Source organism: Rattus norvegicus, chromosome 13 (genome assembly GCF_036323735.1).
Source record: "Rattus norvegicus strain BN/NHsdMcwi chromosome 13, GRCr8, whole genome shotgun sequence".
NCBI classification, from domain to species: domain Eukaryota; kingdom Metazoa; phylum Chordata; class Mammalia; order Rodentia; family Muridae; genus Rattus; species Rattus norvegicus.
Genome location: NC_086031.1, coordinates 41,227,645 through 41,253,517, shown reverse-complemented (window position 1 = coordinate 41,253,517; position 25,873 = coordinate 41,227,645). Strand labels below are relative to the sequence as shown.

At 47.5% G+C, this 25,873-nt stretch overlaps 1 protein-coding gene across 6 annotated transcripts in view; it reads right to left on the bottom strand.

The window, feature by feature from the left end:
- Mgat5 (alpha-1,6-mannosylglycoprotein 6-beta-N-acetylglucosaminyltransferase) overlaps positions 1 to 25,191 on the bottom strand; it is a 288,136-nt gene extending 262,945 nt beyond the window's left edge. The window contains exon 1 of one of the 6 annotated variants that reach the window (XM_039091088.2): positions 24,751 to 25,191. The gene's annotated coding sequence lies outside the window, so the exon portion shown is untranslated. 6 annotated transcript variants of the gene reach the window in all.
- Between the last annotated feature and the right edge of the window lie 682 nt (positions 25,192 to 25,873).

Genomic DNA, 25,873 nt, shown 5'->3' with positions numbered 1-25,873 from the left:
CACACACACACACACACACACACACACACACACAGAGCACATTGCAGCCTCAGAGAGTTTAACAATCTAGTAATAAAGACAGAGAGAACTGTGACCACCACCTACCTCCCACAACTGCACGGGCTCCTATGGTCCTATGGTTGACTCTCTGGCTCGCCTACCTTGGCAAATCTGGGACAAAATACCTCTCCTCTTGCTTCAGTTTCGCCGCCTATAAAACTAGAACAGCTGCGCCTCCTTTCGACTTTTAATTGCTCTTGATTGGAGCTGGCAGTCGAAAGTCAGCATAAAGGGTGTGTGTCCTTGGCTAGTGTGGCCCAGTGCTTTGAAATCATCTCATCCTCTGCTCCCAGAGTCAGGAGTCAGGAGTTTATCATGGGCCCTGCCCTGGCTGTGAGTCGGGTGCCCAGGCCTGTCACAAAAGTCCCTCTGTGTTTAGAGATTCCCCCTCCCCAGGCTATTCTTTGGTTGGCCTCCAAGACTTTCAAAGCAAGAAGTCTTTATCTGACGATACTGATATCATGTGGCCCAATTTGCCTACAGAAGAGACTGAGGCTCATGGGGCCTCAGTGGTAGAGAACACAGCAGCCCCTGGGGTCATCTGATGTCTCACTTAAGTCTTAAGACCTAATCAAGGCAGCCCTGGGTTACCCATGGGTACGCAGATGTTCTTGTGGCTTCCAGTGTCCCCTGGTCACAGCTACTGTGAGTCACCACCTAGCTCTTTTCTCTCACTTCGACTTCCGCTCCTCCTCTACCCCCAATTTCTTTCCTCTCTGTCTTCTGGTTGGTGGCTCCCATGTTTCCAGAGAAAACATGGCCCTTCACAAAGAGGACCAGAGCCGGCTGTGCTCTACCTGGAACCAGTTTCACTAAGTAGGAGTGATCCTGGAGCTCCCCACAGACCACTTGGGGCCCTTCATAGGACAGGACTTCTCTATAACCAGCTGTACTCTGCATATTTTGGGGTTCAGTATTTTGAGTGCTAAGGTTCAAAAGGCCCTTGTGAATCTGGGTGTGAAAGGCCAAGCTGTAGGCCTCGATCAAAGTCACACACCCAAGGTTTACACAGTTCAACTGTCCCTGACCACCTGCTTGCCCTAAGTTCCCAGCAGCGGCATTCTTAGTTTCATTTCTGTCCCAGCACTAGATGTTCCATTATAGGTGCCAATCTAGTGGGAACTTTAACAGACTCCTGGTTTTAAACCTCTGCTTCCGTGTATATAGCTACTGACTTAGAACTAACACTGGGGATCAAGTCCATTCTTAGGCATCATACAACGTCGGATTCGTTTTGAATTCTAATCATACTTTTTAAGGTGGGAAGCTCCAAGATTATGGGGGCGGGGAGGCATTCCCATTCAAACCAGCCTGTGAAGTAAATTCACCACTCTGTCCTGAGAGGACACTTCAGTGGGTAAGACACTTGCCACCAACACAAGAGAACTTGAGTTTGGATCAGCAGGACCAATATAAAGCCTGGTGCTATGGTGTGAGTCTGCGATCCCAGCTTCTGTGATGGAATGGAAAGAAGAGGACAGAAGAATCCCGGAGGCTCGTGGGATTCTGTCCTGGAGAATGAAGTGGGGGATGAGGGAGTACTGCAAGCAAGAGCAAAGGAGAGAACTGACCGATTGCCCGTGTGGTTACCTCTCCTTCAGGAGCACACCTGCCTTCACACACATGAACACATACAAGATGAACTTCTTGCTTTCTCAAGCCAATAATGGCCGGATGTGTAGAGCTCCTGAACAGAAGTGAGCTTCTCAATGAAAGGACCTGAAACAGTAATGAGGAGACCAGGAAGAGAGTTCAGTGAGGAAATGTCTTGCCGGGCAAGCGCAAAGCCCTGGTGTGGAGCCTCAGAGTCCACATCAAAAGAAACCAGAGCTGATGGCATGGGCCTGCAATCCCAGGACTGCAGAGGTAGAGACGAGAGGATCCCTGGCACTCAGTGGTCAGCCTAGCCTACTGGGTGAGCTCTGGGTTCGGTGAGAGAACTTGTCTCACAAGGAACTGGATGGTGTCTGAGGAGAAGTGACCAAGATTGGATGGGCTCTGGAACCCACAGGTGCATACACCTGCACAATACCTGTACCTACATATGCAAATGAATGTGCATACACACACACACACACACACACACACACACACACAATCAGACTTGATTTTGGGGACTTGCAAGCACATACATGAATCTGTCAATCAATAGTCTGGTAAAAGAATCCTACCATCCCTTAACAAAAGAGACACTGTTACTTAATGGATAACCTTGCTATATACTCACATTCTCTTTATGTCTGAAATAATAATAATAATTTAATAATAATAATAATAAATGTGATATTCCCTCCAGAACAGAGGGAGCTTATACTTATTTAAATACCAATGAAATATGAGAATTTCATTGGTAACTAAATCCATAGGACAGTGAGGGAGAAATGTGTGACTATTCAATCCCAATCTATTTTTTAAAATAATGGAAAACTGGAGCTGGGGATGTGGCTCAGTTGGTAGAGAGCTTGCCCTGCATGCACAGAGTCCTGGGTTTAGTCTTCAGAACTTATAAACCATGCATGTTGGTACAAGATTGTAATTGCAGCCCTCGGGTGGTAGAAGCCGGAGGTTCAGGAGTTCAAAGTCATCCTTGGTTCCGCAGTGAATTCAAGGCTAGCTGAGCAACATGAGATCAGAGGCAACAGGGTGCAAGGGGAGGGCAAGGTGGCATGAGTTATCAAGTTATCAGAACCATGAACCAACTCTCAAGAGTTGTCCTCAGACCTCCATAGGCATACCATGGCAATCGGTCATAAAGAAAAAATTTGAGGAGGAAAACTGCTATTGCCATAGCCATTAAATATGGCTGCTTGGGATATCAGTATTAAGTATATGAAGATCATTCCTTACCAAACTCTGAATATCAGCCTAGAAGCTAAAGAGGAAAAGATGCTCATGGCACAGCAGTGGCTCTGTGTCGCAGGACAGCAAATAACACTGAGGCAAAGTTACTTCCTACTGAGAGAAGTTTCTAGAACGGCTCAGGAAGATTTCCTGTGGCAAAGTCACTACAAAAAGAAGTTTCTAGATGACACACTCCTAGAAACCCACTTACAGTGAAAACCCAGCACCTCAGAGGCTGGGTTCAGTTGGTGGCCAGCGGGCAACCAGGAGGAAACATTTCCCTGGAGCCCTGTGTATACCTCCAGCTAAGTCCTCATTCCTGGGATATGGCCTTCCCTCCTAAGCCTTGTAGTTAAAAGGAAAATGTTCTGTTCTCCATAGTTGTTTGTGAAACATATGTCTTAGCAACAGGGTATGGTTTTGTGGATTTTTTTTAATTCTATAACAATTTCATAATGTATATAATGCATTTTTTCTCCTTCAATGAAATCTTTCATAAAGGTGTGTGTGTGTGTGTGTGTGTGTGTGTGTGTGTGTGTGTGTGTTGCTAATTATATTAACTTTGAGACAAAGGGTGTGGAAAGCAGGGGTTAACCTGAATATAGGGATTTATCCCACACAAAGTCTGATTATTCCTCACTGAAAAATCAGAAGCAGACAGTCGCAATTCTGCTTAGCAGTCAGAGAACCTACATGTTTTCATTTTGAAATCATCGTGTATCTTGTACAAGTTCTTAGAGCCTGGCGTGAGAAACGTTCTGGCAAACTTCCTCCTCACATGATGGAACCATCAGCATGGGTTCTGTTCAACTCCTGGAACAAGTGAAAAAGAAAGCTAGCAAGTGTAACTGAGCTCACACCTACTCCAGAGTAAGCTCTTGCCTGAGAGCTTAGAGTAGGACTGAGAGGGCCACATCTCAGTGACAGGGAACAGAGGGCTGGGCAGTGTCCCCACCCACACAATTCTCTATGATTTCTACAATAGATGGAATTAAGAGTAGACTGACCCCCTCAGTAGAGGAATATTTTTTTGGTAGAGTATCAATGTCCTTGAACATTGTGTATGTAGCTGAGGATGACACAGATCTCCTGATCCTACCATCTCCATCTCCTGAATGCCAAGATTATGGGTGTGTGTGTACAAGTGTTCCAGTTAGCTTTAACTGTGAGCATGACAGTACCTAAACTCAACTGAGAAAGGAGTCTCAAATGAGGGATTGCCAAGACATGATTGATCTGTGGACATAGCTCTGGGGCACCATCATGGTTGTTCATTGACACAGGAGGACCCAGCTCACTATGGGTGGCACCATTCCCTAGGCACAAAGTCTTAGGCCATCTAAGAAAGCCAGACAAGCATAGGCCTAAGCAAGCCAGCAAGCAACATTTCTCCATGGTTTCGGCTTCAGTTTCCTGCTTGAGTTCATGCCATGACTTCTCTCAGTGATGAACTGTGGCTTTTAGGGTAAAATAAACCCTTCCTTCCCTAAGCTGCTGTTGGTTATTCTGTTTGTCACAGCAACAGAAGGAAACTACAACAGCCAGCATTGCCTAGGCTCTACAGTGGCGAGGATCGAGCCCAGAGCTCTGCATGCATGCTAGGCAAGTGTTGTAGCAGCTCAGTTACACCCCCAGCCCCAGCATTAGGACCTTTCGAAACAAAATGAAATCTACAGGATGTAAGAGTAAATCAATTACACTGGGTTACTAAAATATTTCTCTCCTCTCTCTCTCTCTCTCTCTCTCTCTCTCTCTCTCTCTCACACACACACACACACACACACACACATCTCCAGTATTTGGGATCAAATCCAGAGCCTCACACATGCCAGGGAAGCACTCTACCAATTGAGCTGTATTCCCCAGCTAAAATATGCTTTTAATTGTGATAAAGAGGTGCACATGCTTGTTTATTAACACATCAAGTAACGCTGTCGAGCAGCAGGCCCAACAGGACTATCGCTCAGAGCAAAGATGAATCTTGATATGCTAAGATAGCTGCTTACGTACTGAAAATGTTGGCTGTCCGCTGCTGACAAAGTTGCAAAGAGCACCACACTACTACTGCTGCAGCTCTGCAGTCAGGCCAGTGAACAAAGAGTGAAGGAAGCCGGGTTGGGGCCGTGGCTCAGTTGGCAAAAACAGTTGTCTAGCAAGCACGAACTAGGCCTCGGCGTTCTGTCCTAGCACTTGTCTACCAAACATGGCAGTACGTGGGGTTATCCTGGCATTTGCTGTTGTGGAGAAAAAGGATCAGAAGTTTAAGTTCATTCTTAACTACATAGGAAGAAGGCTAGCCTCGGCTGTGAGAGACCCTGTCTCAAAAAACAAACAAACAAACAAACAAACAAAAAGACAAACAAAAACAAAAGTGAAGGAGTTGTTGAAATCTAGTCTGAGGTTGATGAACGTGAAGAGGTAACATTTTTCCCACGTGGTCTTCCTGAGGCCTTGCAAAATGATCAGTAGCAGTTCATGTTCAGCTCACATGACCATCTGTCTCCTGGATCTGCTTTGCCTTGCTAGGATGATCCCAAGGCTCCTAGTGCTAGAAGTTTGGTTCCTGGTACAGTGGTGGGGAGGTATGGAATGGTCTAGCTGGAGATTCAAGAGTCATGGAGGATCCATCTTCAGGGAAGATTAACGCTGTGCCTCAGGAGAAGGTTAGGTCCCACAGAACTGTGGTAGTTCCCACAGAAAGGATTGGTGTGAATTTGGCTTTATCTCAGTTTGTTTTTTGATATGTGCTGATATAGCCCAGACTGGCCATGAACTTGGTCTGTAGCCTTAGCAATGCTCAAGAGAGGGACTTAGGAGCTAGCTCTGAAGGTAAAGTGATCACACTTCAGTCCTCGGAGCCCCTGTGGAGAACCAGATGTGGTGGTCTGTATTGTAATCCCAGCACTCAGTGATAAGATAGGAAGTAGGGACAGGAAAATCACCCAGGGGCTCTCAGGCTAGCTCTCCTGGAAGGCAGAAACAAAAGATGCCCTGCCTAAGAGTAGGAATGAGACTCTCTGACCTATAAACACATGCCACACACACTCACACGTGCACACAAACACACACACACACACACACATGAGTGCACACACATGCGCACGCACATACCCACATACACATGAACATGCACAAACACATACATACACATGAGCACACACATACACACACATGCACGTGTGCATGCACATACATACACATACATACACATGAACACACACACACACACACACACACACACACACATTCTTGAAGAAATGAAGTACTCAGGCAGACTTCCTCTAATGTCAGAGTCCGACTAACCCTCTTCTCTCAGCTAGTCATGCCTTGGCCAGGTCAGTGGCCAAGTTTTACCAAGCATTTCAAATTCTAAAGAGCTATCTTGGCCAAACTACTCTGAAGTCCTTTCTGTCTCAGCTCCTGCCAATCCTGACTATACGCCACAGGCCATAGGTAAGAGAATCATCTTGAAAAATACAGACACCAAAGGAATGTGGCCTTTTGGGGCCCTATTAGTTCTGAATGGAGATTGTTGACCCCCCCCCCAAAAAAAACACTTTAACTGCAAAAGTTCCTGATTAATGTCTCTAGATAGTATTATACTCTGCAACAATACCACCCCATTCAGAAATGTGCCAACATGGTTGTCTGTCAGAGAGGTCCTCTTAAGAGAAGCCAGGATCAGTTTCTCTAACTCTTCCCCTAATGGATTCCTAATGGATTCCATTCCATATCTCTCTCTCTCTCTCTCTCTCTCTCTCTCTCTCTCTCTCTGTCTGTCTCTCTCTCTCTCTGTCTCTCTCTCTGTCTCTCTCTCTCTCTCTCTCTCACACACACACACACACACACACACACACACACACACACAGAGAGGGGGGGGGGGCTTGGCTAGAACCTAACGAACAAACAACCAGCTCTTGAACAGAATCGTTTCCTTTTTAATTCCGACTGTCTCCCCTAGAAAGCCTCATTTAAATTAAAAGGGGGAAGCTTATGGTAGTTATATAATAGGACACTTTTGGAAATATTTGACAGTTCCCCAGCAAGCCTAAAAGACACATCAGGAAGTAGATAAAGTTAACTGTTGGGTCTCAGTACATTGAAGTGAGGTAGCCTGAAGGATGGGTTCTCATATCTGCCCAATTAGGACACTGTTCTCTGCTGAACAGTATCGGGAGAACTTGTGGTCACTTAAGCAGTGCCATGTCCTAAGAACTACATGTTATGAAATCATCTCTGTGAGAGCTGGAAAATGTTCTCTTTTAAGGGCCTTAAGCAAACAACTCAGGCCTTGCAGACCAGTTCATTCCATCAGTTTGCTAAGCTCCTCACTGGCTGTGTAGCAGCAGCCAGCCAGAACACATGAGAGAAGCCATGGTGTGATCAACATTATTAACACACACACACACACACACACACACACACACACACAACCTGAAACAACAACAAAACTTTATTAACAAAATTGTTAGCACACGAACAAATGAGAGACTCTACATTCCCAAAACAATTTTAACAAAATGGGCAGCACATGAACCAGTGGGCTTGGCCATTTGCCAGTAAAACATTATTCACAAATGACCAGCACATCAACAAACATGTGCAGTCATTTTCCGATAAAGCTTTAGGAGTGGAGCTGGAGCAAATGCTCAGTAGTTAAAAGTTATGTTGCTCTTCCATAGGATCTGGATTTGGTTCCCAGTACCCGCATCAAGTGGCTAACAGCTACCTATAACTCCAGTTCCATGGGAACCAACACCTTCTTCTAGCCTCTAAGGTACCTGCATGCACATGATACACACATAAATAGAAATAAGTAACTCTTCAAAAAGTACTTTATTAACAAAATGAGGAGCTGGAGAAAGTAGGCTGATCCCTGATGTCTTAGTTAGGGTTTACTGCTGTGAACAGACGCCATGACCAAGGCAATTCTTATAAGGACAACATTTAATTGGGGCTGGCTTACAGGTTCAGAGGCTCAGTCCATTATCATCAAGGCGGGAGCATGGCAGCATCTAGGCAGGCATGGTGCAGTAGAAGCCAAGAGTTCTACATCTCCATCTGAGGGCTGCTAGGAGAAGACTGGCTTCCAGGCAGCCAAGACAAAGTTCTTAAAGCCCACATCCACAGTGACACACCTATTCCAACAAGGCCACACCTACTTCAAGGCCACACCTCCAAATAGTTACACTCCCTGGGCCAAGCATATACAAACCACCACACCTGACTTGTTTTTGTTTTAGGCCAATAAGACTGAACATGATAGACGGTGTCAAAGCTGATCATAGGTGGTAAATCCAAGTTATCATTCATGAAACCTGTACTTGCTGGTACCAATGTGATCCCAAGGCTATTCCTTACTGTAGACTTTTAAGTGAAAGGCTACCATCATGGTAGATAATAAGTCTGAGGACAGTAACTGCGTGCTTCTGTGGGAAACTGTTCATCATTTAAAGCATCACATTGTCTTGGTCTTGTTAAATGGCGAGAAGGTTTTGGACATGAACCATGACTGTAAATTAATTGAGGGGTTTTGGGGGGCAACAGAAGTAGCTCCGTTGGTGGAGTGTTTGCCTAGTGTGAGTCAAGCACAGGGTCCCATCCCCAGCACCTCAAAAACTGAGTACAGTGGTTGGCACGTACCCCATAATCCCAGCGCTGGGGAGACAGAGACAGGAGGATCAGAAGTCCACGGTCATCACTGGCAACAAACCTAGTTTGAAGTCAGCCCCCAGAGACTATGTGAGAGTCTCTCTCAGAAAATAAATCCGGGCTGCCAAGTTTCTTAGCAGGGAAAAGCTCTGGCCATACAAGCACTGTGATAGCAATTCAATCCCTGGATCCCCTGTGTAAGGAAGGCCAGAGACAGAAGCCTGAATCTGTAAGCCCGGCACTCCTACAGAGATGGGAACCAACTGCAAGCTCTTGGGCCACCTATCCTGAAGTATTCAGCACAGACAGAAATAAGAAACCTTGTCTGAACGTGACAGCCGTAGAGAACTGACTCCCCAAAATTCTCTGACCTCAACACATACCCTGATTCACTCTCAAACACACACACTCTCAAACCCACACACACACATTCTCTCTCTCTCTCTCTCTCACCCCACACACACACACTACACATGGATACATACATATACACACACTAAGTACATTTTAAAATAAATAAAATGTTGGAGAGATGGTTCAGCAGAGGAACCACAATGAGCAGCTCATAAACACCTGTGACTCTAGCTCCAGGCGATCTGACACCCTCTCTGGACATCATGGGCAGAAACCCACAACATGGACACACAATTAAAAATAAATATAAGTTCTTAAAAATAATATAAAATTAAAATGTGGGGGAGACATATTCAATGAGACTTTTTAGACCTAAAGGACAGTCAGAGCAGAATATAAGTTAGGTTTAAGTAATACATAATGTTCTTCCACAGGCCACCAAAATCAATTCCTCTGCCATTTAAGTATCCATTACGATGAGGCTATCAACTGCTACAGAGGCAATGTCCCTGGAACTCAGTGGATAGAACCGCATGGTATTTGCAAGTATGTACAGAGAGGCAGGGAGGTTCTGGCAACCTAGGCTGGACTGATCTAAGTAATGCTCAATCATGAGTAATGGAAGGGTCAGATGAAGGCTGGTTGGTCTAGGGGGAATCAGGAGGCAGATCCTGGTTCACCTCATTGGGCTAGCCTGGGCATGTTTCTCACCTTTGCATCAGGGCTCTGAGACAGCAAACTGAGATACAAACAAAGCAACCAGAAACACACAGGTGCTATCAAAAAGTTGCTTATACGTGGGATTTAACAGCATCCCAGCATCCTGCTGACCACAGCAGGCCACACAGCACCACCCTGGAAGGAACAGAAGCTACCAGGAGGCCATTAGTGCAATCCAATTACTACAGGCAATGCGTATTAGCTCCCACCATTCTCGCAGAGCAGGAGAGATTTTACATGATCTCAGGTCTTTCCATGGCTAGTTCTCATTTTAGGTTTGCATGACCACTTATAAGGAAGAAAAGCGAAGTGATTAAGAACGGGGGCTGTGGTGCCCTGGCTCTGCCCCTCATGACTAGGTGACCTCAGACACACATCTTCTGTGTGAAACCTCTGTTTTCTCACTGTAGTGACACTGCTCTGAACCATTACAAAATGAGGAACACGCATGGGGTTTTTTCTTGGCTGTCTGTGGCCTCAGCAGAACTCAATCCTTATTTAGAGAGCAATGAATGCTGGGGAAGAGTGATGTGCATCTGCTTCAAAAGGCAGGGAAGGGCCAGTGAGTGGCTCGGCAGGCAAAGGCACTGATGACCCGGGTTCTAGCCCCTAGAGCAACCTATTTAAAACACCAGACATAGTGATGCATGTCTAGAATCCCAGTACTGCTAGGTAAGCATGGGAGGCCAGGACCGTAGAATCTCTGAGAAAGTCACAGAAACAATGGGAGAGCCCTGGCTCAGCAAGGTGGAAGGAGAGAACACTCTCAAAAGCTCTCTCTGACCTCCACATACATGTCATGGCACACCCACACTCCTACACATCACACACACACACACACACACACACACACGCGCGCGCACACACACACACGCACACGCACACACACCCCAATAAATATCTAAAAGTATGTCTGCAAATGTTTGTATATATTCATACACATACATACATACATACATACGTACATACATATACATACAAGGAAACAGGTAATTCCTTGTGGTGGAAAAATGAAGAGTATCTCTTTTCCAAAGAGTTTTGAGGAACCTAGATAGAAAAAGAAAATGGCCCCCGAGGACATTCAATTTCTCAGGTGGGACCTGTGTTGTACTACCTCATAGGGAGAGGCAGGTGTGAAAACATCAGGATCTCAAGGAGGATGAGTGGATTATACTGTGGTCTGAAGCCAGGGGTCTGGGAAGCAGAAGGCCATTCCTTCCTCTGATCAGAACACAGGCAAAGCAGCAGGTGAGAGGACCCAGCTCTAGTACCTGGTACTGGAGGTCAAAGCAGGAGCCTCTGGATGCTTCCAGGCAGCCACTGGAACAGATTCTGTCCTAAGCTTCCCCAAGAAATGGGGACCTTGATCCTGGCAATGAGACCTGTGTGCTGGGAGCAATGGAGAGTATTGCTTTTGGCTACAGGGTTCGTTGTTGTCACAGTAGCACAGGAGAAATGGCAGGGACCTTTTAACAGCTCCACTTAAAGGCTGACAACAAAGAAATAGGAAAGTCCCTCTTGAAGTCACTGGACTGGAAAGACTTTCTAGAACTTGGAGCACACTAAGCAGGTATAGGCCTGGCTTCGATGCCCCAGAACCCACTCTAGGAAAAGAGGGAAAAAGGTCATTGCAGTGTGCAGCTGTAGTCCAGGGCTGAGGAGGAGGAGGCAGGGAGGTTCCTGGGGTGGGTGGGCCAGCCAAGTGAGCTCCACTTCAGTGACAGACACTATCTCAAAAACAAGGTGACAGGAGACAGCCTTCCATGTGTGTGCTTAAGCAGGAGTGTACAGAAGCATGCGCTCACAAGCATACACGTACACACGTACACACACACACACATATACTACAGCATGCACACACAGACACACACACACAGACACACACACACACTGGAGAATGCACACACATACATTGGAGCATGCACAATACATACATACACAGGAACATGAATATATACACACACACACACATACACACACACACTGGAGCATGCATACACACATACACACACTGCAGCATGCACACATAAACACACACAGAGACACACACACTGTAGCATGCACACAAACACACACACACACACACTGGAGCATGCATGCATATATCATACACTGGAACATGCATACACACACACACACTGCAGCATACACACACACAGACACACACACTGGAGAATGCACACACACATACATGGCAACATGCATACACACACACGCACACTGGAGCATGCACACACTCATATACACACATTGGAGCATGCACACATATACACACATGTACACACACCCACACTGGAGTGTACACACACACACACACACATATACACACACTGGAGCATGCATGCATACACACACACACATACACACACTGGAGCATGCATGCACACACACACACACACACACACACACACACACACACACTGGAATGTACACATACACACACACACTGATGGTTAACTCCAAACACTAAAAATGCACAAGGATAACATAAATATCAAAATAAGCCACACACTTACACATGTTACTACCCACTGCTTAAAGAAGCTATAGGGGCACACAGATCCCAGCCAAGTGCACTAGAGCCACCAAATCAACACCACAGAAGCTGACTGAGGCATCAAGTGACAGATCAGAAAGGGGCCCACCCATGTGGAGACAGCCAGCCAGTTGCTGAGGCCTGGCCTTCAGGCGTGAAGTGGCTTGTCTTGTGACTCCAGCGTGCTCCTCTGCACCCAGAAACACAGCTTCTACTATATGTAGAAGCACCCCCACCCCTTTCAGACTATTTGAACTGAAAAATTTGGTAAAGTCAAGTACAGTAGCAATTTCATCGTCTGGAAGGAAGAGGCAGGGGACAGCTAGGGCTATGGAGTGAGACCTAGGAGAAACTAAGCAAGGGTTTGAGATGTAGCTCAATCAATCGAGTGCTTGCCTAGCACGCGCAGCCCTGGGTTTGAGCCCCAGACTGCATAGATCAGGTATGATGGTACAAGCCTGTGATTCCAGCACGTTAGAGGTAGAAGGAAAGAAGCTCACATGTTCAAGGTCAAACCTTGGCTACACAGCAAGTTTGAGACCAGAGAGGGTGACATGGGACACTATCTCAAATAAACAAATAAACAAATAAATAAATAAAAATAAAAAGGTTAGTGTCCTAGTTACATCAGCTGTCAACCTGACCCAGCCCAAAGACACCTCACAAAGGAGTCTCAATTGAGAGACTGGCCAGGAGCCGTTGCTCCTGATGATATGAAGGGACCCAGGCCTCTATGGATAAGGGAGGGAGAGAGCCAGTGGACAAGCAGGGCCCCTCTGAGGTTCTTGCTTCCAGCTTCCTCTCTGACTCCCCTCAGTGGTGGACTGTGATCTGGAAGTGGAAAGCGAACGAAGTCTTTGTTCCCGAAGTTGCTCTTGGTCAGACTGTTTCATCCCAGCACCAGAGGAGCAAACTAGAACAAGGGGAAAATGGCTGCCCTTGCAGAAGTTCTTAAACATCAGAATTGCAAAACTAGAGAAGACGATAGTTAGCCAAGAGAAATACATTTATATGAGCGAAATGACACAGTGAATGCTGCCCACCCAACAGTGTCGCCTTGAAACGTGCAAAGGAGTGGGGACTCGAATCAAACACAGGAAAGGGGAATCACGTGGGGATTCTAGAGTTCAACCAAAGAAGGCAGCCACTGCCTGCAGAGGTCTTCTGCAGGGACATCTCTGATGTATGTTACTGACAGAGGGGACACAGGAAAACCCGCCTTCCTCTCCGAACCCTCCAAAAGCTGCACTTCCTAGCTCCAGGCAAGGAAACTAGGGAAATGGCTCAAGGGGAAGAGTGTTTGCTAAGAGGTATGGGGACCCTAGTTTAAATGGCCAGCACACATGCAAAAAGCTGTACATGGCTGTGCAGACCTGTAACTCAGCACCGAGGGACAGACAGGAAGCCCAAGGGCTGAGAAGTCACCAACCACCTTGGCTAAAAGGATGAGAGTTTAATGAAGGACTCTTTTGTCAAGGCTATCCAGTGGAAAGCAGTAAGATGCCTTAAATCCTGTGATGGCTTCTACAAGCAACACAGACACACAGACACACAGACACACACACCATACACAAATACACCCCACACACACTACACCACACCACACATGTACACACCACACAGACAACATACACACACACACACCCCACACATGTACACACCAGAGACCACACAGCACATACACACACATCACACTCACCACACATATACACACCACACATACACACACCACACACACACAGAACACACAAATATATCACACCACCATACATACATATTCACACACACACATACGTACATATACACACACCATACATGTATATACCACACATACACACACATCACACACATACACACAGAACACACAAATATATCACATCACACACATATACTCACACACATCGAACATATACATATACACACACACACCACAGTACACCACAGCACACACATATATCCCACACACATACTCATGCACATATCACACACACACACACACACACACACACACACAATTACAGATGAGAAATGGGAGAACATAGCAAAGAAATGTACTATAAAAGACACTGAAGAAATACGGCAGAAATGGAAAGATTTTGATGAACAGGAAGACCCACATCTTCTCAACAAGACAGAGAATAAAGAAAATAGTCATTTAGAAAACTCTTGTCTCAGCATGAGCAGTAGTAAATAAAAAAGTCAGAGCTGAAAATAACCGATTTTTTTTTTTTAAGAAAAAAAAGCTCAGAGGGAAGTCACATGAGACTATGGCATCGCTTAAACACAGCAGCAGGTTTCTTGAAGAAGCAGGAAGGAAACAGAATGTAGTTTGGCTCCTCGAGAGGCCTGTGCCTACCCACACCCCAAGGCCACTCTACCACAGCACCACAGTCTTCAGTAGCCTGTTCAGTTCTCTTCTCTGGATCTTAATATCACACGTGAAGAACAGCTCCGCTAGAGGAAAGTAGATTTCTAGATTTCTAGAGGAAAGTGTGTGTGTGTGTGTGTGTGTGTGTGTGTGTGTGTGTGTGTGTGCGTATATTGTGTTTTGTGAGGGGGTGTGGTGGTGGGGTATAATGTGTTTGTGTGGTGTGTGTGTGTGTGTGTGTGTGTGTGTGCATGTTGTGTTTTGTGAGGCGATGTGGTGGTGGGGTGTAGTGTGTGGTGTATGTGTGTGTTGTGTGTTGTGAGGTGATGTGGTGGTGGGGTGTAGTTGTGGTGTGTGTGTGTGTGTGCATGTTGTGTGTTGTGAGGTGGTGTGGTGGTGGGGTGTAGTGTGTGGTGTGTGTGTGTGTGTTGTGAGGCGGTGTGGTGGTGGGGTGTAGTTGTGGTGTGTGTGTGTGTGTGTTGTGAGGCAATGTGGTGGTGGGGTGTAGTTGTGGTGTGTGTGTGTGTGTGCATGTTGTGTGTTGTGAGGGGGTGTGGTGGTGGGGTGTAGTTGTGGTGTGTGTGTGTGTGTGTGTGTGTTTATCATGTGTGTATTTTTCACATCTCTCAATGTGCATGGAGATGAACAATCTCTGGTGTCATTCCTCAGGCACCATCACTCTTTTGTCTTTTGAGACAGGGCCTCTCACTGACTTGGAATTTGCCAAGAAGGACTAGACTGGTTGACCAGTGAGCCCCACGTATCCTGTCTCTACCTCCCCAGAAAAGCATACACACCACTGAAGTTGACTTTTCTTTATGTTTGTTTGTTTTAGTGGCTCAGGAGATCGATGTCAGTTCTTTGTGCTTGTAGGGTAAGTGCTAACTGAACCATCACTCAGCCCCTATCATCTAATTTCTAAACATCCTGACAGGTGGTGATGATAACATCTTAGCTCTTAGGTAAGCACCATACTGTGTACTAAAGGGGGCCTGTACACAGGGGAAAAACCAACTCGAATGTTCCTCAATCATCTTTATTCAGTGAGAGAATTTTATTGGGTTTCTTTTTTATCTACACTGCCTTTGAAGATAGAATCAGACAACCTCAGGACTGGACAACCTTTGGAACTAATTTACTCCCTCTTGTATCCCACCATGAGACAGCCAAGTTCCAAGCCCGGCTTGGTGGAGCACACCTATAATCCCAGCAATTAAGAGGCCCAGATGGGAAAGTTGCAAGGTCACAACCAGTAGGAGCTACACGGGAGGCCCTACTTCTAAACAAACAAAGCAACTGAAGTCCAGTCAGGTGCACGGCGTACACTGGAAGGCCCAGCTACTCAAAGCTGAGGCAGGCAGATCACTGGAGCCCAAGAGGTCAATGCCAGGCATTAAAGTAAGGCCCCTTCATCTCAAACCAACAAAGGCTAAAGCCCAAACAGGTTGTATGGGCTGACTTGTGTACTTCACTGGCACTGTCTTGGTATCTGAGAATGTGCATGTGTGCATGTATCTGTAGGCATTTGTATGTATGTATGTATGTATGTATGTATGTATGTATGTATGTGAGTATAGAGGTCATAGGTTGACATTGGGTATCTTCCTCAATCTCTCTTCCTCTTATTGTTGGAGACAAGGTCTCTCACTGAACCTGGAGCTCACTGATTTAGCCAGGCTGGCTCTCCAGCAAGCCCCAAGGAGCTTCTTATGTTCACTTCCCTAGACCCGTGATTACAAGTATGACATACACAATATTACATGTGTAATGTTCAGCTCTTTACACAGGTGCTGCTAGGGATTCAAAATCAGGTCCTCAAACTTACGCAGCAAGTGCTTTACTGACTGGGCCATCTCCCCACCCCACCTTTGTTATTACAACTGGATTTTTAAAAAAATTATATGATGTCATTTATTTGCGTGTACATGTATGTGCATACCCTGAATGTATAGAGGGCAAAGAACACCTGTGGGAGTGGGCTCCCATGGGGTCCCAGGGATAGACCTCAGGTAGCCAGGTTTGGCAGCTTTCACCGTGTACGCTCTTAGCAGCTTGGGACTACTGGTGAAGAAAAACATTTGCAGTAAGGAGCACGTGGGCCCTATAGGAAACAGAAGGCAAAGAAATGCTCATGTGGTGCCTTGTGGGGGAAACTCTCAGCTGAAATCTCAGGGGTAAAGGGTCAGGAGTCAGAAGAGGGGCATGCAAGGCCTCAGCCATCTGGGAATGGCTTTATAATCAACCTACTGTGAACTATTAAACAGTAACCCTGACACCTCTACCAAGTCACCCTGTGTTCCTTAAAAAAAAAAAAAAAAAAAAAAAAAAAAAAAAAAAAGGAGCCTAGAGGCATACAGAGTTAACTAGAACCCACAGCCAGACTGTTTTGTTTCTGTTCTGTTTTGAGACTGTTAATGTTTGTTTTTGAGGCAAGGTCTCAAGTAACCCAGGTTGACCTCTAACTGGATATGTGGCTGAGGATGACTTTGAACTTTGGCTTCTCCTGCCTCTACCTTTGGAGTACTAAGGTTACAGGCCTGTGCTACTGTGCCTGGTTTACCCGGTGCCTGGGATCTAGCCCCAGGCCTCTGTGCAAGCTTAGGCAGTCACTCCACCGAAAGAGATACACCCACTGCCTCCAGAGAATACTCTTAAGATGTCAACTAAGGAAACGGCTAACTTGAGGGTATGGGGGGAGGAGGAGGACAGGACAGATGGCTTACATTCTCCCCATGGGAATAAGAGGACACTAAGCTGCCCCCACCTGCTCCCCACACCTGGGTTCTATGCCCACAGAGGCTCTTCTGGGAAGGCCCAGAAACCAAGAGGCCAGTATGTTCTTCTCCTCAAACCTCTCTGTAATAACGACTCGGGCACACATGTTTTACCAGTCTGTTGTCAGCTGTTCCCTCAGGACTAACACTCAGCATTCAGGCTCAGGTTAGGCCTTGCCCTTGCCATCAACTGGTGAGACCTCAATAAATCCTTCAGCCGGATGGATGACACAGGCTACAAAGAAAAGAGAGCTACAGGGGTTTTCCCTGCAGTCCCTTCCAAAGCTCTCAAGACTCCTCAGGGCATGCGTTAAGAAGGAGGCCCAACATAAGACAGCTAGCTTCTTCAGTAAGAAAAACCACCAGCTCACGTGGGTTCTGGATCTGTTACCCAGGCTAGATTGTCTGGTCTTACGATATTATAATCTCCCTGTGTCTATACACTGGGAAGAACACTATTGTCTGCCTCAGGCTTACTAGAGGAATTAAAGGACTCCAACCAAAAGAAGCACATGGAATAGTGGCATCCGCAGCAAATAAATTTTTTACCACTACAACTCTGAGTATTATTATTATTATTATTATTATTATTATTATTATTATTATTATTATTATTTTGTTCCTAAAACAACGTGGACTCACATTGCTCAGGCTGTCCCTAACTATGTAGACGAGATTCTCACGCCTCCACCTTCTGAGGTGAGCGTTGAGATCACAGGTGTGCACCACCTTACCCAGTTCATGGTGCTAGGAACTGTACCCAAGGCTTCCCGCACAGAAGCGAGCACTGGGCCAGCTGAGCCCCAGCCCCAGGCGACGATCCCATGATCCCTGCTACCCTTCACACCCATCCCTGACATTTTCCACAAAGAATGCACAATCTCTGTGACAATCACCCATACTAGTCTTCTCCTTCCGCCCTGTGGGGCCCAGGGACTGAACTCGCATTATCAGGTCCAGCCACAGATACCTTCGTTGACTGAGCCATCCGGCCAGACCATACACAAGGTGTTTTAGACCAGCACAGGATGGCAGGGCTTGCATGCTCTATGTGTGCACAACTACAACAGAGGAGCTCAGATGGGGACACACACATGTTCCTTCAAGGGCATCTCTCTCTCTCTCTCTCTCTCTCTCTCTCTCTCTCTCTCACACACACACACACACACACACACACACACACACACACACCCCAAGCCGAGGAACAAATAAGGCTTTCGTTTTCTGCAGGGCTGAGAATTAGACTCTGGGCCACATGCATGCCAGGCAGATGTTCTGCCAGCAGGCATGTCCAATCTTTTGACATCAAAACATGGTGCTGTCATCTACAAAGTCAGGCAACTGAATTAAAAAAAAAAAGTTTCAAGTAAGGCAATGGTTTATATTCTTAGCCATTAGAGGTCACATGCTTGATACCAGTGAGAGATGACTGGGGGGAGGGGGGAGTGTTCGGGGACACAAGCACGTTTGCTCATATGCAAACATAGAACATAGAACATTGAGGCAGAAGCTTGCAGCACAGCCCTAGCCGGTGTCAAACTAGCTACGTAGACCAGGATGGCCTTGAACTTGCAATAATCTTCCTACCTCTACCTGCTGAATGTTGGGATTGCAAACATGTGCCCCCACCACAGCTTGGGTAAAGCATCTCTTACTAGTAAACCGGGTATTTGGGAGTATACCTCATTCCTGAGCTCATGGGCAGTAGAACAGAAAAGCCTGGGTAGCAGTCCTTGTAAGTAGCCCTCCAGCGACGTCCAGGAGGCATCAACATAGCCCTGGCATTGAAAGTGACAAGACAGTGCCAGTTCGCAAGGGCAACTACGCCCCTCAAACCCAGGCATGAAGAGGCATGGAGGGGTGGCTCAATTCCTAAGTGCTTGCCACAAAAAAAAAAAAAAAAAAAAAAAAAAAAAAAAAAAACCAAAAAACAAAAAAAACAAAAAGACACGAAGACCTGGGTTTGGATCGTTGGCAAGTACATAAAAAGCCAGGCCCAGCAACACACATCTGTAATCCCAGTGCTGGGGAAGCAGAGGCAGGAGGAAGCCTGGGGCTTGCTGGCCACTGTAGCTGATCAGTAAGATACCCTATCTCAAAAGAAAAAAATTTCAGAGCAATTGAAGAAGACATCTGAGAGGCTCTGCTGACCTCCCCATCTGCACATGTTCCAGGACAAACATAAACATGCACACAAACACAAAATGAAATGGTTTACTACCCTTATTGACTTTGCCTCTCGAGATTTTGGGGACTACAGAGGTTCCAGAAGGAAGACCTCCTTAGGGGTTCTGAAGAAATGAAACAATTCCTCTAAAGCCTCCCCAGCCCACACAGCCTTCTCAGGACCACGCCAGGGACTTGGATGAATTCAACTGTGGAAATGACTTTAAAAAGAAAACAGCTCAAATGTCCGAACACACAGCAGAAGTCCTCATGGCTGAGGACATGGTCACAATGCCAAGGCTCCTGGGACCTTGTCTTGGCAGCTTTCCAAGAGCTGCTGGTCTGCATCTGCACCCTGTAAGAGGTCAGCTGTCTCTCCTGTGAGAAGGTCATTCAGAGGAAGAGCATCTCCATCCCTATCGTCACCTCTGGCCATGGCTCACAGAAGATGCTGGATAAATGCTAGGCTTGGAGAGATGACTAGATAGATTAAGTGTCTACTGCACAGACATCCCCAGCACCTACAGGAAAGGCCAGGACCACTGGTGCACACCAACAGTAACTTACAGGCAAACCTTGAATCACTGGTAAATCAGCATTGCTCAATCAGTGAACCCCAGGTTCAGTAAGAGGTCCTGTCTCAAAAAGAAGGTGGGGAACAAATGAGGATGCCTGACTGACATCAACTCTGGGACCTCTACAGGGACACACACACAGAGACACAGACACATACAGAGAGAGGGGGGAGGGGCAGAGGGAGGGAGAGAGAGAGGAGAGAGAGTTGGTTATCAACATGAACACACGATGACCTAGATTAGGCATTCTATAACCCTAGTGTAGTTAAACCCCCCACTATAATTCCAACACAGGGGATGTGGAAGCATGAAAATCAGGAACTCAAACCTGGGCTACATAAGACCCCCGCAAAATAAATCAAAACTTCAGAGGCTGGGCAGATCCATATTCCGTTCAGAAATAGAAATTTAAGAATATAGCCCTGTCTTCTGGCTATTCTGAGTGACTCTACTTCAAAGCCGTCATTAACTCTGGTAAAACCTGTACTGACAGGTTCCGAACATTTGTCTCCCACTCAAACCTCTGAACTGTCACCCACATGGCTAATTCCACTCCCCCTATAAAACTTATGTCTTGCCTCTTCTAATACCTGGATTCTGACATGTATACATTTCCTTCTATCCCTTTACAGTCATAACAGCTACCCCTGAGACAACACCAGGGGCACAGGCTTTCCTCGGAGTCATCACAAAAGCACTGACCAGGCCTGTCCCTCTGATAACCAGTCATACCCCCCCCCACCAGCCCTGGGACAAGCGGTAAGAAATAACTCCAGACCCAGTGCTCTCTAAGTCTCTCAGGAGCAAGGCTGCCTGTGAGGATGCTGAATGATGCTAGAGAATACCAAATCTTCCTGATGACTGCCCTTAGTGACTTTACTGAAATACTACCTAGTCCCCTCCCCTGATGGGACTCTGAGATGACACAGACCCCCAATCATGATGTAGTTCCCATGCAAGCGTGGTGACCTGCATTTGGTCTCCAGGACACGGGTTAAAAAGACACAATGATACTGCAGTGTGCACTTGTAATCCCAGCACGAGGGAGAAAGAGTCTGGTAGATCCCAAGGCTGGCTAGCCAGCCTCAACTAGTTACTAAGTTCCAGGATCATAAGAGGTCCATAAAATCAGGAAGCGGATGGTGCCTGAGAATAACACCTGAGGTTGTCTTCTGACCTCTACACAGACCTCTCTCCGTCTGTGTCTCTCTTTCTCTCTCTCTCTCTCTCTCTCTCTCTCTCTCTCTCTCTCTCTCACACACACACACACACACACACACACACACACACACAGAGTAACTCTTCTGGGACAAGCCCCTTGGCTGTGATCACAGAAGACTGTGACATTTCCATGTTCAGGAGGCCAGCCGAGCACGTGGCTGGTGGGTTCTTTTGAAACTGGGGAAACAGAATGGGAAGAAAGGAAGTCTGAATTGCTCTCATCTCTTGGGGTCCCTTCCAGCTTCTCTCTGGGAACACTGCGGATGCACATCCATATGCACATGTTCTGTATAAAAATGTATTCGGATGTGTGAATATATAATGAGCACAGTGTTCACACTTCCACACACAAAGCACTGGGAATGTGCACACTGCTCAGGAGAAGCTCCAAAGGCCCAGAGAGCTTTGCTGTGACAGCCACTGGAGCTCACAGAGACAGCCACACTGAGAGAAAGGACCAATGTCCTGCCATCTCAGGTCACCTTAAATCCAGCCAGTGGGGGAACTGGGGAGATGCCTCATTGAGTAAAACATTTGCAAGCAGGAGGACCTGAGCTTGACCACCAGAACATACATGTTTAAGAAGCCAGGCAGGTACAGGTCGATAGCTCAGTGGTTAAATCACTGGCTGGACAAGCACAAAGACCTGAGTTCAATCCCTATCACCCATATAAAGCTGGGCACCACAGTGTCTATAATCCTAGCACTCCTGTGGAAAGATGCGAGACAGAGACAGGCACCTCGGAATTCGGCTAGGTCTCGGCTGGCATATGCCCCAGAAAACAAGAGCTTGTCTTATCTCTGACAAGATTGAAGGCAAGGATTGATGCTTGAGGCTGTCCTACTTACACACAGGCGTGCGCACACACACACACGCACACACACACATATACATACACACATACACTCACATGCACAAATTTCACATTAAAAAAAAAAGGAAGGCACAATGACATAGAGTTATAATTTCAGTGTTGTGGAGGTGCAGACAGATGGACCTCTGAAGCTCAGTCAGACCAGCCTACCCAACTAGTACCAGGCCAGTGAGAGACCCTGGCTCAAAAACAAACAAACAAAGAACATAAAAACAAAACAAAACAAAAAACCCAAGATGGACAAAATCTAAGGAATGACAGCTGAGGCTGTTCTCTGACCTCCACATGCAAGGACGCAAGGTGTCTCTCTCTCTCTCTCTCTCTCTCTCTCTCTCTCTCTCTCTCTTTCTCTCTCTCTCTCTCTCTCTCTCTCTCTCTCTCTCTCCACACACAAACACACACACACACACACACACACACACACACACACACACACACGGATAGTTACAAAGCTCCAAGCCCCTATAGACTCTTATCCTACTAACTCCAGTCTCAAATGTCCCAAACTAGGAAGGAAGGCTGAAGGAAGGAGACACAGGAAAGACATGACTCAAGCCTTTTGCCCAGACATTCAACTGGGCCACAGACACTTGCTGGGGACAGACACTTCCTCTTTTCTCTGTCCCTAAAAAGGGTACTTAGGTCACTATTGCCCCATTCACTCCTTCTCTCCATTTCCAGAGCTCTACATCAAGTTTCTCATATGGACATTAAGTTGATAACAGAAGAAAAACTAAAATGTCCCCTAAAGGGGGGAGCTTTGTTCTGATCCTAAGGGAATCAGACTTAAGCCTGCCAATCTCAGCACTGAGCAACAGCCACAAAATAATTAGAGAAACTAAGGGAGGGTGGGAAAATTCATAGAAGACAGGTATGAGATGGTGTGACTTTGATGGAGATAGAGCTCCATTCCAGGAACAAAGGGTCCCCCACAAGTCCTGGGTGGGAGATCCCTCCAGACTTGACAACGAACTCGAGCTACATCAGTTAATGAACTTGCTTTCCACTTAAAACTCAACAGATTCTAATTTGATCTAACCTTATATCCAAGTGTAGTAACAGATGTGACTTTGCCATTACAAGGGAAAATTCACACAAACCTCTGGTTTGCTGCTTCCCAACTTTACAGCCCCAGAGGTACCCAGGATCATATTCAAACACCAAGCAGAAGGCCTGGCAACTAGTGCCAGGAATTACTGAGCTCTAGATCTAGACCAGGACAACCTCAGCAAATCAGAAGGCATTATCTGGGTCTTAACACTTACACACACACACACACACACACACACACACACACACACACACACACACACACACAGAGAGAGAGAGAGAGAGAGAGAGACAGAGACAGAGACAGAGACAGAGACAGACAGACAGACAGACAGACAGACAGAGAGAGAGAGAGACAGGCATGCACACAGCTCAAGGGTTCTCCAAAAGCCACTGGGGGAAACAAATACAAGCGCCACCCCTTCCCTCTTCCCTGCGGTGGCTTTGTGTGTGACATGGACTGGGAGCGCGCGCAAATGTTGCCAGGCTCACACACCCCCTTCCACCCAACCTGCTCCCAGCACAGAGTAAATGCGCGCGACTGAGTGGCCTGCGTTCCCAGAGAGTCGGTCCACCTGGCAGACCAACGCAGTATCAGGCCTCTGGTCTTCTACCCGCAGGGAGCAAGGGTATGACATCCACGCCCCCATCTCCTGAGGCCAGAGTGGCTCTAGAAAGCAGAACTGTGGTGGCAGTCACAGGCCAGGCAGAGGCCCGGGAATGAAAAAGGGTGAACAAGAGGGCACAGAGATCCCCACTCACACATCCCCTACCCCCAATTTTGTGAGCTGTGGCCCCAAAGGGGACCAAAGCGACTGGCCTGGCGACTCGGCAGGAAGTTCCCAGGACCGCACTGAGCATGCTCTAGGGGAGTGTGTACGCGGGTGTCGCCCTTACATCCCGCAGCCTCTGCCATCTCCCAGTCGTGGGTGCACGCCGGCTGGATCGTGGTCGGGGCTGGCGGTCCCCAGTACTATCTGGGTTCCGAAGGGTCTTCTTGACCTCTCAACCCGGAGCTCTGGATCTTCATATTCCTTCTCCCCAGGGAACTGGGGCCCCACTCCTTCATTCTTCTTTCCAACTGGTTCAAGGCACATCTCATGCTGAGCTCTCGGATCCCTAGGACCCTAGCCCCGCTCACGCTGGCATCCTGGTTTCTGGTTTCACCGCGGTCCCAACGTCCAAAATGCCAATCTCCTCCTCCTTCTCGCCTCCTCCAGCCCACGCCACCCGAGCCCCCTCTGGACAGTTCCTTGGAAGCCTAAAAGCCTCAGGGAAGATCTTCAGGGTCCCATGAGATGGGATGCTACTGAGCAGGTGGTGGACCCTCCAAGTGGGTCCCTTCGGTTGTACTCTGGGGTTCCCTCCCCCGTCCCAAATCAAACACGGCCAGTACATCCACCCACGCAGCCCCGGGTGTCAGCGTTGGACCGGATAAGGACTGTCTCAGCTCCCCTAGCGTCCCCCACGCGTCCCTCGCGATCCACAGTCCGTGCATCTCCCCGAGGGGGGATGGCGAGCTTCTGAATCGATCGTTCGACCCTGCAGCAGCTCTTACCTGCTAGTAGAGGAGCAGCAGAAGCACCATCAGTAGCAGTCGGGGTCACTCTCCTGCAACCGTGCTCCTGGGAACTGGGGTCCCAGGCACAGCCAGGAGCGGGGTCACAGCGCCCCCAGAGACTGAGGCACAGCTACCTGGGCTGGATGGAGCCTGGGGTGGCCGCCGCCACCGCGGGAGCCGCAGGGCTGCCGGGCGAGCGGGCCTCGGCAGGGACGGTCTGAAAACTACCAGCCCTGGCGAGGCCGTGCGCAGCGCGTCCACCTTCCGCCCCTAGACGCAAGCGGGGACGTTCCTCCTGGGTCCAAACGATCAGGACCGAATGGTTAGGAGATCTTTTCGAGGTTTCTACTACCCTTTCCAGATCGACCTACCCAACTTCTCTCAGCTTCTGGGCTCGCGCGGATCTCTAAGGCAAAGGGATTCCGGGCCACGGACGTTCGGCAAATTCCCCGCCCACCCCGGCAGAGCGCTCAGCCAATTCGGAACGCCTCTGCTTCTCGGGGATCGTCTGCAAACTCTAGACCCTGTACAAGAGCACTTGAAGCCGCTCCATTCTGCATGCAGCCCAAGGAGAAACAGGCAGAGAGCTAGACCGAAGGAGTTGAGTAAATAATACTCTAGCAAGGTCAGGGGCAGGGTACAATTACTGTTACATACAGTGCATCCTCCGGAGTGATGATCTCTGGGCCACCTCAGCAGTGAAGCCAGTGGGGAGGGAGATGGCGGGCTCAACTATTTAGGGGTCTTGCCAACTTTAATAAACGCCCTGAGCTCCATTTTATACTTGGTAGAATAGATTGGCAAAAGCAGTAGGAATTTCTGTCCCGTGGGTTTTTTTTTTTCTGAACAGATTCGTATTTGTTTATTTTGTGATTTGGGGGGTAGGGTGGGAATGGAAGGTGCAGTCTTACCTGACCCTGACTGGCCCTAACCAACTTGCTTTCTAGCAGAGGATAACCTCGAACTCTGGACCCTCTTGCCTCCATCTCCTGAGTGCGGGAAATTACAAGCATCAGCCACCATGCCCTTGGTTTTGGTGACCCTGAGCAAGCCAATTATCGTGCTCCTCTCAAGGGCTCCATTGATGAGAGCAATAACGGCTGCTTTCGTGATGTTATTG